The sequence below is a fragment of the Barbatula barbatula genome, assembly GCF_947034865.1.
Source record: "Barbatula barbatula genome assembly, chromosome: 7".
Taxonomy (NCBI): domain Eukaryota; kingdom Metazoa; phylum Chordata; class Actinopteri; order Cypriniformes; family Nemacheilidae; genus Barbatula; species Barbatula barbatula.
The window spans coordinates 9,598,556-9,615,489 of NC_136770.1; positions in this window are offsets into that span (position 1 = coordinate 9,598,556).

The following is a 16,934-nucleotide window of genomic DNA, read 5'->3' on the forward strand; positions in this document are numbered from 1 at the left end:
ATATTTTGCATTGAGCGAATGCGTGGCTGAAAAGAAGTGTCTTTAATCTAGATTTAAATTGGGTGAGTTAGTCTGATCAAATAGTGTCCGAAAGGTTATTCCAGACTTTAGGTGCTTCGTATGAGAAAGCTCGACCACCTTTGGTGGATTTAGTTTTTCTAGATTTTATTTTATTTCTGTTTTATTAGAATTTAAAAGAAGGAAATTACAACATTTACATTTAGTCATTTAACAGACGCTTTTATCCAAAGCGACTTACAAAGAGTTCGGGGAGCAATAAGCGATATGTCATAAAAGAGTACATTAGGTGCTAATACAAAGTTAGTAGTTTCAACTAAGGCTAGACCACTACCTGTTGAGAGAAGAGGGTTAGTGTACTAAGTTTTTTGTTTTTCTAATTTTACAGAAGAGGTGTGTTCACAGTATTCACAGAAGAGGTGTGTTTTAAGTAGTTTTCTGAAGGTTGTGAGCTGTGGTTGACCGGACCGCGTTAGGAAGAATGTTCCACCAGGCAGGAGTGGTGAAGGAAAATGAGCGGGAAAGTGATTTAATGCCCTTAAAGCTTTTCATCAAATATGACTCCAGGGTTCCTGGTTGATTCGGAGGGAGTTATAGTGGAATTGCCAAGTTGGATGGTGAGATGGTGTTGCACCGTGGGGTGTGCTGGAAACACGAGAACCTGTCTCGGCCAGGTTCAGCTGGAGGTGATGCTCTTTCATCCAAGCTGAGAAAGTCTTATAAGTCATCGAATGGTTTATATCTTGGATGCACTCTGCCAGTTTGGATGATCTGGTCTTGATGAGATATATAGCTGGGTATCATCTGCATAGCAGTGGAAGCTAATTCCATGTTTTTTAATAATGTTTCCAAGGGGCAAAATGTATATTGAGAATATCAAGGGTCCTAGAACCAATCCCTGAGGCAGCACTAAGGTCAAGCAGGACTAGGAGTGATATGTTACCTTTATCTGATGCTTTAAGCAGGTCTTTTTCTTTATTTTAACGAGCACAGTTTCAGTACTATGATGCGGTCTAAAGCCGTGTATGTCATGATTTTATAAGAAAGAGCATAACTGAGTAGACACTACTTTTTCTAGTATTTTTGACAGGTAAGGGAGATTTGAAATCGGTCTATAGTTTCCTAGTTCATTGGGGTCTAAGTTTGGTTTCTTGATAAGAGGCTTAATGATGGCCATCTTAAAGTGTCCTGGGACACTAACCATGCAGGGCTTTATAGGCAATAAGCAAGATTTTAAAGTTAATGTGATGCTTTATAGGTAACCAGTGCAAGGTTGACAGAACCGGGCTAATATTCTCATACTTTTTTGTACGCGTAAGAACTCGAGCTGCCGCATTTTGGACCAGTTGGAGTTTTTGTAATAGGCCTGCAGGGCAACCACCTAATAGTGCATTACAGTAATCTAGTCTTGATGTCATAAAGTCATGAATTAGCTTCTCTGCATCTGATGGTGACAGCATGTGACGTAGTTTAGATATATTTTTAAGATGGAAAAACACAATTTTACAGGTGATGGGGACATGGTTCTCAAATTACTATTATAAGTACTATCGAATAAAACACCAAGATTCTTTGCTGAAGATTAGGGTTTTATGGAACATCCATCAATAGTTAAGCAGTATTCTTGGTTATTACGTATGGCGGTTTTCGGTCCAATAAGTAATATTTCAGTTTTCAGTAATAAGATTACAGAGTTCAGCAATAAGAAATTGCTACTCATCCACTTTTTTATATCAACTATGCATTCCTCTATTCGATGGAATAGCTGTTTCATGAGGCTTCGAGTATATATAAATTTGCATATAATCAGCATAACAGTGAAAGCTAACTCTGTGTCGCTTTACTATATCTCCTAGAGGTAGCATGTATAATGCGAAGAGCATAGGCCCTAAGACTGAGCCCTGTGGTACACCGTACTGGTCGGATAAATACGATCTAAGCCATTTCGAAGCTATTCCCTTAATACCTACATAATTTTCGAGTCAATGTAGGAGCGTGCTGTGGTCAACGGTGTCGAATGCAGCACTAAGACCAATATGGAGATACAACCTCGGTCAGACGCCATAAGCAGATCATTTGTAACTCTAATCAGAGCAGTCTCTGTACTGTGATGTGCTCTAAATCCAGACTGGAAATCTTCATTCATGTCATTCCTTTGGAGGAAGGAACATATTTGTGTTGAGACTTTAGATAAGAAAGGTAGATTACAAATAGGTCTGTAGTTAACTAGTTCTCCAGGGTCGAGATGTTTTTTTTTGACAAGGGGCCTTATAAGAGCCACCTTATATGCTTTAGGCACATGTCCTAATGTCAGAGATGAGTTAATAATGCTAAGTAGAGGATCTATAATTTCTGGGAGCATCTCTTTCAGTAGATTTGTAGGTCTAGCATGCATGCAGTTGATTTAGATGATCTAATGATTTTAGAGAGTTAATTGTTAATTATAGTAGAAAATAATCGCAATTTCTCCTTAGGGGCGCTGTAGTTAGTCGTTTGTTCAGCGGGATTCACTTCTGGTTGCATAGTTATAATTTTTTCTCTAATATCTTGGATTTTATTTGTGAAATAGTTCATAAATTCATCACTGCTATGCTGATAAACAGAATCAGAAGTCGCTGACGATTTATTTTTGGTTAATCTAGTTAAATTAAAAACCTAGGCTTGTGCTGGTTTTCTTCTATTAGTGATGAAAGGTAGGCGGATCTAGACGTTTTTAGGGCTTTCCTGTATTTTCTAATTCTATCCTACCATGCTGTACGAAATACCTCTAATTTAGTTTTCATTTTTCGTGCGGCTTTCTTTAGAGCCTGAGTTTGTTCATTATACCACAGTGTTGGGCTGTCATTTTTTATCTTCTTTAAGCGCAGAGGAGCAACTGTGTCTAGCGTTTTCGAGAAGGTGGCGTTAAACTTTTCAATGGTAAAGTCAAGATCTTCGTCGGTATTACTCATGCTACAGATTTGAGACAATTCAGGCAAATTATCAAGAAACGCACCTTTTGTAGTCGAAGTTATTGTTCTACCATATTTGTAACTAGAAGCTTGATTTGCAGCCATAGGCCAGTGAAGCAAGCATGATACAAGATAATGATCCGAAATGTCTTAGCTCTGCTGAAGGATTTTTACGTTGCCACATTTATACCGTAAGACAGTATTAAATCTTAAGTGTGATTACGAAGGTGTGTGGGTCCTGACACATGTTGTCTAACGCCCATGGAGTTAAGAGTGTCTTTAAAAGCCATTCCTAAAGCATCTGTATCATTATCTACATGGATGTTAAAGTCACCAACAACAAGTACTCTGTCTGCGGCCAGTGCTAGTTTTGATAAGAACCCACCAAATTATTTAATAAAATCTGTGTGGTGCCCTGGAGGCCTATATACAGTAGCCAGAATACATTTTAAGGATCCTTAGTATAAGGTGTTGATACATGATGTACCATGAGTTACGGTAAAGTATAGCAACACCTCCCCCTCTGCCTTTTAGGCGAGGCTCATGTTTATAATAATAATCTTGGGGGACAGGCTTATTTAAAGTGATATAATCATTTGGCTTTAGCCATGTTTCTGTCAGACAGAGCATGTCTATTTTATGATCTGTTATCATATCGTTAACAAAAATTATCTTGTAAATCATCTGTATTTTGTTCATGTTTGATTAGTTTAACATTACTTAAATTATCTTTGAGAGGTTTACGCATTATTTTGTGTTTGCTAGTCCAGGGGACAGACACAGTCTCTATTTTATGATGTTTGGGAGAAAGGATTATCACATGTTGTGCATTTTGTGTGTTCTGGTGACACGGCAAGCAGACCGTATGTTATGCCATTCTGTATGCTCCCTGACCTGGGCCCCAGTGAGTCAAGTTTTAGCATTAAGACTATGAAGGTGTTACCATTACTTTTCAATAGGTCAGGTCTGCCCTCAAAACTCTTCCAGTTATTTATAAAAACAATATCTATAATATTTAGATATGATAATCTGCTATGTATCTCATCACCACGGTAAGCAGGGAGGGGCCAGACAATATTACAGTGTCTGACATCGTGCTTGCGAGCGCACACACCTCTTTAATATTATCTTTAATATTAATATTATTCACCAAAAGCATCCGTTACCAGCCCCGAACGATATCGGCCCACTGGGAAAATGCCCGGTATGCCAGATGGCCAGTCCGCCCCTACTAACAGCGCTGAGTTAACTATCAATTTTGGTTAAAGATCTTCACCTATCAGGATAAGTTGGCAACGACAGTGATAAGTAACAATGTATAATACGAATAAATTACACAAATGTTAAAGAGAGTGCAAGTGCAGTGATACAAACAAACTGATTCAGCCGCAGTCAAAGAGAAAGCATATACTGTAGCTTTTGCAGCTTTCCCTACAACAAACCTTTTGTGAAATATATAGATTCTGTGGGAAGTGACAGTTTAAGTGACAAGGTTAACAACTTAAAATTCTGCGCTTTGGACCCATAATTTAAGAATCCTATTAATTTAAGTAATGTTTATTTATGACCACCTGATAAACAAAATTAGTGCTTACAGTGTGCCTAAACCTGTTCTCTTTTGTTGCTCTTTTTCCATAAATATATTAGTAAAATATGGCATGTAAAACATGAGAGCAGATATAGAAACACACAGGGACATTAGGTGGTGGTATGTCTGTCAGGGCAAGGAATAGGAATTCATATGCAAGTGCAATAATAAATGTTTCTTGTGAACAAATTCAAACGTCAGGAACGAAGTCAGGTAATCCAAGACTGATAGATTGTCCTTGAGTGTAGCTTAGCAGACCCAGTGGTGATTCCTTCTCAGGGTAGTTGCAGGAAGCGAACCCTAGTCGAAACCCAAAGAATAGGCTGTAGTCCAGTCGGTCCACTCCAACATGGGAGAGTAGAAATACACTCCTGGAGAATCTCGGTGGTGACTGACAGACAGAACATAGCACAAAAGTCCGCACAGAATCGAAGCAGGTGACTGGACACCGCTACCACCGGGGAAGAACTGAAACGACCTGACAACAAAGGACAGAAAACTGAGAGCTTAAATCTGGTCATGCTGATTACTCACAGCTGTTCCCAGTGAGTAATCAGCTTGACACAGCTAAGTGAAAATCAAACATAATGACAGCGTTAGATGAGACAATGAACCCATAAACCGTGACAGTACCCCTCCTCTCAAGGAACCGACCTGTTGCCTGTAATCATCAATAAGAGAGTGATCCAGAATGTCCCTTGCAGGAACCCAACTCCTCTCCTCCGGACTGTAACCTTCCCAGTCCACCAAGTACTGGAACCCGCGTCCCCTCCATCTAGAATCCAGAATGCGTCTACGAGACGCAGCGGTGGGGGAACCGGGGCCGGCGGGTTAATGGGAGAATAAAACACGGGTTTTAATTTAGATACATGAAAGGCGGGATGAATCCTCCTGTACGCCGGAGGGAGTTTGAGGCGGACCGTCACTGGGCTAATGATCTTAGTGACAGGAAACGGGCCTATAAATTTGGGTGCTAGTTTATTGGTAACGGAGCGGAGCGGAATGTTCTTGGAGGAAAGCCACACTCTTTGACCAACAACGTATTTGGGAGGCTTCGACCGGTGGCGATCGGCCTGGGCCTTGGTGCGCGCTCCCGCCCGGAGAAGAGTCTCACAGGCTCTTCTCCAGGTGTGGCGGCACCTCTGGACGAAGGCGTGGGCGGAGGGGACCGCGACTTCGGATTCCAGACTGGGAAAAATAGGTGGCTGGTAACCTAAACTGCATTCGAATGGAGAGAGGCCCATAGTGAGTTACGTGCGTACTCAACCCAAGAGAGTTGCTGGCTCCATTGATAAAATCTAGCGCGATGTGGGACCAGGGTCTCGATGGGACCGGCAGCGGTTGAAGTAACCCCTCTGGGGGTCGATTGGAAGTCTTACCACAAGCACACACCGCGCAGGCCAATACAAAATCCCGGATGTCTTGAGCCATGGTTTGCCACCAGAATCGTTGTCTTACCAGAGATCTAGTGCGATTCACTCCTGGGTGGCAAGCTACATTAGAGCAATGACCCCATTTGATTACCTCGGACCGTAACTGCTCCGGCACAAATAATCGGCTCGGTGGGCACTCGGACGGAGGTGTTACGAAGGCGTTGAGAACCTTCGACTCGACCTCCCATGTGAGTGAGGAGATAACTAGTCTCTCCGATAAAATACACTCGGGAGTGGACGGGCGAGCGGAAAAATCAAAAATACGAGACAGTGTATCCGGTTTGATGTTCTTGGAACCCGGACGGTAGGACAGAGAGAAGTCAAAACGACCGGAAAAAAGTGCCCACCGGGCCTGCCTGGAGTTCAGTCGTTTAGCCGATCAAATATACTCTAGATTCTTATGATAGGTCCAGACTATAAAGGGTACCCCTGAACCCTCTAACAGTGACGCCACTCCTCCAACGCTAATTTAATCGCCAGCAACTCTCGGTTACCAATGTCATAATTGCTGTCAGCGGGGGTTAGACGTAGTTAGTCGAAACAGAACACAACAAAGGACAAGCAAACAGGAGACATGAAGCATAACAACGCTCGTCCCATGCTGTGATGGAGCTACGGCCCCAATTCACTCTTGGGTTATGGAGTACGAGCCAGGGATGTCCGAGGGTTACCGGAACCAGACAAACAGACAGACAGACAAACACTCCTGGAGAATCTCGGTGTGAGTGAGTGAGTGAGTGAGTGAGTGAGTGAGTGAGTGAGTGAGTGAGTGAGTGGCAGGCAGGCAGGCAGGCAGGCAGGCAGGCAGGCAGGCAGGCAGGCAGGCAGGCAGGCAGGCAGGCAGGCAGGCAGGCAGGCAGGCAGGCAGGCAGGCAGGCAGGCAGGCAGGCAGGCAGGCAGGCAGGCAGGCAGGCAGGCAGGCAGGCAGGCAGGCAGGCAGGCAGGCAGGCAGGCAGGCAGGCAGGCAGGCAGGCAGGCAGGCAGGCAGACAGACAGACAGACAGACAGACAGACAGAACATAGCACAATAGTCCACACAGTATCGACGCAGGTGACTGGACACCGCTACCACCAGGTAAGAACTGAAACGACCTGACAACAAAGGACAGAAAACTGAGCCCTTAAATCTGGTCATGCTGATTACTCACAGCTGTTCCCAGTGAGTAATCAGCTTGACACAGCTAAGTTAAAATCAAACATAATGACAGTGTTCAGTGTTAGATGAGACAGTGAACCCATAAACCCTGACAATGTCCTCTTGACACAAGCCTACCTGCCATAAAAGAATAACGCATTTAGTATCAGTAATGTTCAATGTAAGCGTGCATTAAATCGTAGGTTTAAACTTCTGCCTTTAAGACAATAAGATGCTTGCTGTTTGGTTATTTATTCTGTATTAGATCACACGTGAATATTAGCCCGAGGGAGAAAAGACAATAATGTGAAGCTACTGATACTACTGATCAAAAAGTCAAAATCTGGATAAAATGCATTGAATAATGGCTAAAACATAGTATATATGATGAATTCGAAATTATTTTAGCTATTAATATGCATCTTTGTATTGTTTCTGACAAATAATATAAAGATGTATGAAAATACACCAAATAGCGTCTTTATTTTCTTTCTTTCTTATTTAAGCATTACATACATATATATATATATATATATATATATATATATACCCTACATAATCTTATATTTACTGAAGAACTGATTAGTTTGACTGTCTTTAGTTTGGCTGCCTAGCATCGAAAAAGAACATGACAGTCTCCTTAAAATGAGTACCACGTTTGTTTTTTAAAGAATTGAAAATATTTTATGTGTTTCTAACTACAAATGCTAGTAGTGTAAGGCTAGTACAACACATTCTATGAACAGGATTCCCTTTAAAGTGTGTGTATGGTTTCTCTGAATAAGAGAGGTGCAGCAGATATGTGAAGAGTTGTTCTCTTTTATTCTGCACATTACTTCATTCGTATCATTCTCACTTAAGTGATTTAACCACACAAAGCCTTGATATTCTGAAAACAAGGCAGGGATACTGCACGTAAACCAAGTGAAACCATTATATTTTGTAGCCTGTGGTCAGAGCAAATGGCTTTCTGATAAGATAAGGCCATTTGTTTAGTTAACCTTACACAAAAAAGGTTATTGCTGGTATTTTACAGGCTACTGTTGAAGTTTAAAAACATTTCTAATAGTAATCAAAAGAAAATATAATAATTGTAATAGATGTTTTTAAGGAACTAAAAAATAATATAACTTTTTTTAAACAATAATAGGCCTACTAACAATACTGTTGATAAGAAAGAGAACAACTTAAATATCTTCCGTTAGGTTGTGCTGCAGTTTATATCTGTGTTCCCATCAGCTACATGCAAAGAGAGCAGCAACATCCATACTTTTTATCTATAAAACACAGACTGAGATAAGTGCTTGGCTCAGTGAACCTAAGAGCAAGTTTAAAATCATGCAGTTCAACAGAACAGTCGACAGCCCTCCATCAGGAAGTGAGGCTGGAACATCCTTGTACTGGAGATCTTTCAGTTGACAGATGCCCTTTCAAACTAATCTGTGACATCAATTAAAGAAATGAGGTAATATTTGCATTTGTGAATTGTCAGCCATCTACACCACTTGAGGAAATAAATGAATGCTAGCCAGACAGTTATTTGTATATTGGTTTTGAACATAAAGGCAAATGATTGTGGTCTTTTAAGGAAGTTGTGCATGTTTTTAGAAGAATGTATAACTGGTTGGCACAATAACAAGTAATTAGTCTAAATCTTGACAGTCAAATACAGTCCAAATTTTGACAGTCAAATACAATGTAAAGATTAATCCATACAAATACGTGCTTGCTATGGCTTCTCTATGGGGTGAAAACAGTATCAAAACGTCCCACAAATAAACAAAAGATCCACATTCACACATTGTAATTCACAAAAGCACATGAGAGATTCAGATCTAGAATGATACTGAACTCCAATGGTCTACTACATACAAATTAATAAATGACATCATTATATATAAGAAGGACATTTTTTTTTAGATTTAATTTGAGATTTACAATAAAATATGATTATGAATATGTAATTTCTTATGTAAGCTTTCCAATGATATTTAGTTTGTCAGGATTAAAATGGAATTATATGGCATAACTTCAGTGTTCCACTGGAACGGTGACATTTGGCAGCATTTTATTATTTTTATGCACAGGAACCTCTGAGTCATATTTGATGAACATCTGTCCTTCAATGATCATGCCGATACGCCTTATTTAACATTCGCAACCCTACCTCACTGAGCATGTGGCAGAACTACTTGTCCAGGCCCTGGTAATCTCAAGGTTGGACTACTGCAATGCTCTCCTTGCTGGTCTTCCTGCAAAGGCTATCAAACCACTTCAGCTGGTTCAAAATGCAGCAGCACGCCTCATCTTCCAACAGCCCAAAAGGGCTCATGTGACACCCCTTTTCATCTCTCTCCACTGGCTTCCGGTTGAAGCCCGGATCAGATTCAAGTCACTGATGTTTGCATACAGGACTATCACTGGATCTGCGCCGGCATACTTTCACACCCTGCTACACTCATACACCCCATCAAGAACCCTGAGTTCAGCAAACGAGCGGCGCCTTGAAATGCCTTCTCATAAAGGCACTAAATCCCTTTCCCGCTCATTCTCCTTCACAACTCCTTCCTGGTGGAACATTCTTCCCAATGCGGGGAAGACCACATCTCTCACAACCTTCAAAAAACTACTTAGAACACACCTTCTGCAAATACTTGACAGACAAATATTTTTTTTTTAAAATAAACTAACCCCCTTCTCTCAACAGGTAGTGGTCTAGCTTTTGTTGAAACTAGTAACTTTGTTTTAGCACCTAATGTACTATTGCTCTTTTATGACATTTCGCTTATTGCTCCCCGAACTCTTTGTTAGTCGCTTTGGATAAAAGCGTCTGCTAAATGACTAAATGTAAATGTAATGCACACTTTTGTAAATGGATAAATTACTACTACTTAATTTCTTTTTGTAAAACAATGGTCGAATATGTATTCTAGAGTCTTAGACCTTTCCAATTATATATAGTTAATTAAAATTTGATTAATTTTAGTTGTGAAATATTAAAGTAAACCTAGGTATTCAAATATTGGAATAGTGACAGTTAAAGAGTTAAGTGTGATTAACCACTGCAGCAGAAGACCGAAGAGTGTAAAGACCTGTGACTCTACCGAGCAAGGATACCGACAAGGCAGTATTTGTCGTGAATGTGGTGGAAGATGGAAGAACCCAAGTGCAAGGCAGCGAGGATGAAGGGGTTAATAAATAGATTTTAATAACAAACAAGAACAAAACAAACACCTAAGACTGGGAAAAAACTAACTAAACTAAATACAAAAACAGAAAACAACAACTTCCCACAAGAGAGGCAAAAATAACCAAACACAAAACACAGTATACATACAGCGGACATGGACAAAGGACCTCTAACTACAGGGCAGGAAACATGTAGTTGAGACAGTTTGTCCACGAGTCATTTGGCACCGGGCCCCCGGCTATCCGTGGCCTATCGAGCTTCCCGCGGCGCTGCGGTATCGCTGCCTTCAGGAGGGATTCCGACTTAGAGGCGTTCAGTCGTAATCCCGCAGACGGTAGCCTCGCGCCAGTGGCTCCTCAGCCAAGCGCACAAACCAAATGTCTGAACCTGCGGTTCCTCTCGTACTGAGCAGGATTACTGTAGCAACAACACGGCATCAATAGGGTAAAACTAACCTGTCTCACGACGGTCTAACATGTACAACGAACAAGCACAAGACACTAAACATGAGGGCATTTTATAGGTAAACTAACAAAGGAGATAACAATGGGCAGGTGTGGGGAATGAGACAAAGGTGGAAAGCAATACTAGGAACGAGAGGGGCGGGTCCAATGACGAGACTGGAGAGAAAGCATATTAAGTCCTGATTGACAATGATATGTCTCTCTCCACATAAAACTCGTGGGTCCAGAAAATCAAGACAAGAGAAGGCAGAATCATGACAGTATTGCACTTCAACTATTGTACTTTAGTATTACGTTTTTTGCACTTCGAATATTGCACTTTAGTATTACGTTTGTTCTCTCTTTTAATTTACTATCTTCTTGTTATCTACTTTGTAGATTTCTTACTCTCCGTTTTGAGATCCCTACTGTTACTATAACTCATTAATCACCTGTACCACACCAAAGGCAACGCAATGCTAATACTCTGCAAACTCTTTCAGCATCCACAACTGTCTCAACTACTTTTCCGATTGACTTATGGAACTGCCAATATGCGGTAAACGAAAGCAGATTTAATTACAAGCTTTGCTAAACATTCTGATCTCTCTCTTCTAGCACTTACTGACACCTGGATCAAACCTGAGGACACTGAGACACTGGCCGCCCTCATCTATAATTACACCTTCTCCCATAGCCCACGCACATCAGGAAGAGGTGGAGGAACTGGTCTACTTATCCCTAATGATTGGAAATTCAAGCAGCTAGCACCCTGACAACAGCTCATTTGAGTCTCACTCTGTTACTATCACCCACCCTGTTAAAATTACGTTGTAGTCATTTATCGTCCCCCAGGTCAGCTTGGACAATTCCTGGAGGAGTAGGAAGTACTTCTCTCATACTTCCCGGAGGATGTGACTCCTCAGGTGGTACCTGAAGATTTCAACATCCACCTTGAAAAAACAACAGGCTGCCAACTTCAACAACCAAACTACGTTGTTTTACCTCAAGCAAGCTCTCTCTTCAGCAACCCACAAATCTGGTAATCAGCTGTATCTTATTATAAATAACTGGAATAGTTTTGAGTGCAGATCTGACCTGTTGAAAACTGATGGTCTCCACCCCTCCTGGGAAGGAGCTTTTCTTCTGTGGTCTCAATGCTAAAACGTGACTCACTGGGGCCCAGGTCAGAATGCAGACAGAATGGCATTACCAATGGTCTGCTTGCCATCTCATGTCACAGAACACACAACATGCGATAATCCTCTCTCCCAAACATCATAAAATAGAGACTGTGTCTGTCCCCTGGATTAGCAAACACAAAATAATACGTAAACCTCTCAAAGATAATTTAATTAACGTTAAACTAATTAAACATGAACAAAATACAGATAATCAACTGTTACGACTCGGATTGCTAAATATTCGATCTCTCTTTTATAGTCAAGTCAAGTTAAGTCAAGTCAGCTTTATTCATATAGCGCTTTTTACAATTTTCATTGTTACAAAGCAGCTGTACAAGAAAACATTGACCGTAAGTAAAACATAAAAGGTTATGGAAGTCAAAACACGGGTCAAATATCAGACACAATAAATTCCTATATGCAGTGTTAATTAAATAAGACTATCAAATTCTAGCAGGCCCCCCGGCCAGGCAAACAGTGCAAAACAGTATGCAAACGGTGGCGAGGAACCCAAAACTCCATTGGAGGAGAAAAAAAACCTCAGAGGGAAACCAGGCCTAACCAGGGGATTCCAGTTCCCCTCTGGCAAAAACTGCAGCCTCTGCACAAGCTCGACAGTGCGTGCAAAATAACAAAAGTTCGATTTAAAATTGTCATTAATAATCTAATAGCAGCTGAAGTTTTGTAGAGTCGCTACGTCCTTCATCCAGCTTTATCATCAAAGCATTTGTCAGGTCTGGGTATGGATTGCGCCCTGCCCACTCCGGTAACCTTGGACTGCATCCTGCCCGCTCTAGTAACCTTGGAACAATGAGACAAGACTGGCTGAGAGCAGAGTACTGTTCTGCACTCTTTGATGCAACAAATGCATCAGTTGTTATTGGAAGTGTTCCTGGTTCCGGTTGATCTAACTAGTGCAGCCTAGATATTTGAAATATATATATTAGTGTAGTGTATGCAAGATTAAAAAGATGCGTCTTTAGTCTAGATTTAAACTGACAGAGTGTGTCTGTCTCCCGGACAGTGCAGGGAAGACTGTTCCAAAGTTTAGGCGCTAGATAGGACAAGGATCTGCCGCCTGCACTTGATTTTGAAATTCTAGGTATTACCAACTGACCTGACACCTGAGAGCGTAGTGCACGTGATGGACTGTAATACGTGAGAAGTTCACTCAAGTAGTGAGGTGCTAAACCATGCAAGATTTTAAAGTTAATGCAATGCTTTATTGGTAACCAGTGCAAGGTTGACAGAACCGGGCTAATATTCTCATACCTTTTTGTACGTGTAAGACTGAGCCCTGTGGTACACCGTACTGGACTTGCGATTTGCGGGATACCTCATTGTTAAACTGACAGAGTGTGTCTGTCTCCCGGACAGTGCAGGGAAGACTGTTCCAAAGTTTAGGCGCTAGATAGGACAAGGATCTGCCGCCTGCACTTGATTTTGAAATTCTAGGTATTACCAACTGACCTGACACCTGAGAGCGTAGTGCACGTGATGGACTGTAATACGTGAGAAGTTCACTCAAGTAGTGAGGTGCTAAACCATGCAAGATTTTAAAGTTAATGCAATGCTTTATTGGTAACCAGTGCAAGGTTGACAGAACCGGGCTAATATTCTCATACCTTTTTGTACGTGTAAGAACTCGAGCTGCCGCATTTTGGACCAGTTGGAGTTTTTGTCAAAGACCTGCAGGGCAACCACCTAATAGTGCATTACAGGAATCTAGTCTTGATGTCATAAAGGCATGTATAAGCTTCTCTGCATCTGATGGTGACAGCATATGACGTAGTTTAGATATATTTTTAAGATGGAAAAACGAAATTTTACAGGTGTTGGCGACCTGGTTCTCAAATGACAGAGTACTATCGAATATAAAGCCAAGATTCTTAGCTGAAGATGAGGGTTTTATGGAACATCCATCAATAGTTAAGTAGTAGTCTTGCTTGTTACGTAGGGCGGTTTTCGGTCCAATAAGTAACACTTCAGTTTTGTTCAGTAATAAAAAATTGCTACTCATCCACTTTTTTATATCGACTATGCATTCCACTATTGTATGGAATTGCTGTGTTTCATGAGGCTTCGAGGAAATATAAAGGTGCGTATCATCAGCATAACAGTGAAAGCTTACTCTGTGTCGCTTTATTATATCTCCTAGAGGTAGCATGTATAATGCGAAGAGCATAGGCCCTAAGACTGAGCCCTGTGGTACACCGTACTGGACTTGCGATTTGCGGGATACCTCATTCTTTATTGCTACATATTGAAAACGTTCGCATAAATAAGATCTAAGACATTTCAAAGCTATTTCCTTAATACCGACATCATTTTCGAGTCTATGTAGGAGCGTACTGTGGTCAATGGTGTCGAATGCAGCACTAAGATCTAGCAGCACCAATAAGGAGATACAACATCGGTCAGACGCCATAAGCAGATCATTTGTAACTCTAATCAGAGCAGTCTCTGTACTGTGATGTGCTCTAAATCCAGACTGGAAATCTTCATTAATCTCATTCCTTTGTAGGAAGGAACATATTTTGACATTTCGGATCATTATCTTATATCACGCTTGCTTCACTGGCCTATGGCTACAAATCAAGCTTCTAGTTACAAATATGGTAGAACAATAACTTCGATTACAAAAGGTGCGTTTCTTGATAATTTGCCTGAATTGTCTCAAATCTCTAGCATGAGTAATACCGTCGAAGATCTTGACTTTACCATTGACAATTTTAACGGCACTTTCTCGGAAACGCTATACACAGTTGCTCCTCTGCGCTTAAAGAAGATAAATAATAACAGCCCGACACAGTGGTATAATGAACACACCCAGGCTCTAAAGAAAGCAGCATGGAAAATGGAGCACAACTTTAAGAAAACTAAATTTGAGGTATTTCGTACAGCGTGAAAGGATAGTATTCGAAAATACAGGAAAGCCCTAAAAATGTCTAGATCCGCCTACCTTTCATCACTAATAGAAGAAAACCAGCACAACCCTAGGTTTTTATTTAACACAGTGCCTAAGTTAACCAAAAATAAATTGTCAGAGACTTCTGATTCTGTATACCAGCATAGCAGTGATAAATTTATGAATTTCACAAATAAAATCCAAGATATTAGAGAAAAAAGTATAACTATGCAACCAGAAGTAAAATCATTGGATAATCTAAATCAACTACATGCATGCTATGTATACCCTATACCTACAAATCTACTGAAAGCGATAATCCCAGAAATTATAGATCCTCTTTTTAGCATTATTTACTCATCTCTGACACTAGGACATGTGCCTAAAGCATGTAAGGTGGCTGTTATGAGGCCCCTCGAAAAAAAACATCTCGGCCCTGGAGAACGTCTCAGTTACATCTGTAACCTCTGTTCCCTAATGGAGAAACAAGACGTTGTGTCGAACCGACAGATGGGATATGACTTGAGATCCTATCATCTTCTCACTAGTTTTGAAAAGGCCAATGAAATTGGCGAATAAAATTTCCATGCCCGACTCCGCCCCCGCTTCCCTACCGGTAAGACCATGTTGATGTTTCCACTGTATTCCCCCCGAGGGTGGGAAGTGGTCTCCGTAGCGCACCTCCCCATTGAGGGAATAGCGCTTACCCAGGGGTCCTACAGTACCGGATGGCTCTAGCCAATGGAGCCGTTTGAGATGGCCGAGGGCAGGGGCTACTCGTCTTTGCTAAAGCTCTGGGACCCCTGCCTACCTACTGGAAGGTTACAATCTCGCGACAGCGCTTACGTCTGACTCGCCTAGGCCGGTCAACGTCGCTTCGCTATAGATTGTGACGCGGCTAGTGCTGTGGCGTTTTCAATAGGAACCCCATCTGTCGGTTAGACACAACGTCGAGAGACCGACAGAAAGGGAACGTCTCGGTTACATATGTAACCTCTGTTGCCTGATGGAGGGTTCCCTGATGTGTCCTTCATGCCACAACAATAGCCGTCCGCTGCAGCAGTCTCAAGATGCTCTCAGGCTCCTCAGCACAAAAGGTGAATGACCACGCCGGCTCCCCTTTTATACCCGGATATCCGGGGGCGGAGCCCGGCATGCAAATTTAATTCGCCAATTTCATTGGCCTTTTCAAAATAGTCAGAAGATGATAGGTTCTCAAGGGCGAACCCCATCTGTCGGTTCGACACAACGTCTTGTTCCCCCCATCAGGGAACAGATGTTACATACGTAACCGAAACGTTTGCCAACAAGTTTTGCTTGGAAATGGCTGTATGTCCAGTTTTCGGTCGTACGCTTAAGGTCTTAACGGATCAAAAAGATTCACGGGAGCCTCGGACACGGGTAGGGTATAATATTAGTGTCTTCGGGTCACAGGTTATTTAAAATAAGTACATTTTGCTGAATAGACCCGAGAAGATCATACTCTCGTTTCATAAGTGAGGCCCAGTGTGTGTTAACACTGTGCTATTTTACAAAAAAAAGGTAAAAGGAGCTGAGATAATAAAGAGACCCCAGTTCAAAGATTTAATTCCTATTGATGCATGTATCAATTCTCTACTTGTCAAACATACTATATAATGAGAAACTGTAGATACTGTATATGTACTTTAGACAGAACTGTTTTTAAAATAATTTGATATTGCCAGTCTGTAAATTGCACAAATCTCTTTATTTACATCTGAATCTAAGACAGATTTGCAAGGTTTATAGCTTGTTAATGTAAATAATTGGTTTGCCCATATATTTTTATATCAGAGAAGTCTGGATATCAGTAAATCCAGTCTGGCTGAAATGTCTCACTGGAATATCCATTAGGTTTGTGGAGGTTCTGTGCTTCCTATTTTTGGCTCTTTTCCTCTATCGATCAGAGGAAGCAAATGAAAAAGTAATCCAGGATAACATGGATGCAGGGCTTTTGGCCTGGATGAAAGCAATTCCACCAAGACCCCAAAATCCCCCTGACTAAAACCGTTTTTTATCTGGGTGGTCTCCAACTTTGACCAATTTGTAAAACCCAAGAGGTA